Here is a 716-nt window from a genome sequence, read left to right on the forward strand (position 1 = left end):
ATGAAAGATTGCTTTTACTTAAACTATTGTGTATATATATATATATATATATATATATATATATATATATATATATACACTGACCAAAAATATAAACGCAACACTTTTGTTATCGCTCCCATTTTTTATGGTATGAACTCAAGATGTGAAACATTTTCCACATTCACAAAATAAACAATTCTCTGAAATGTTGTTCACAAATCTGTGATAGTGAGCACTTCTCCTTTGCCAAGACAATCCATCCCACCTCGCAGGTGTGCCAAATCGAGATGCTGATTAGACAGCATGATTATTGCACAGGTGTGCCTTGGACTGGCCACAAGAAAAGGCCACTCTGAAATCTTCAGTTTTGTTTTATTGAGGGGGTCAGGGGACTCAGACAACCAGTCAGTATCTGGTGTGACCACCATTTGCCTCATGAAGTGCGACACATCTCCTTTGCATAGAGTTGATCAGGTTGTCTATTGTGGCCTGTGGAATGTTGGTCCACTCTTTTTCAATGGCTGTGCGAAGTTGCTGGATATTGGCAGGAACTGGAACACGCATATAAGCCGTATACGCCGATCCAGAGCATCCCAAACATGCTCAATGGGTGACGTGTCTGTTGAGTATGCTGGCCATGCAAGAACTGGGATGTTTTCAGCTTCCAAGAACTATGTACAGATCAGTGACGTGCGGTGAGGTTAATGGCTGGTGAGGCACTGACGTCATCAGTC

The sequence above is a fragment of the Oryzias latipes genome, chromosome 3 (assembly GCF_053564925.1).
Source record: "Oryzias latipes strain Hd-rR chromosome 3, Olatipes_Hd-rR_3.1".
Taxonomy (NCBI): Eukaryota; Metazoa; Chordata; class Actinopteri; order Beloniformes; family Adrianichthyidae; genus Oryzias; species Oryzias latipes.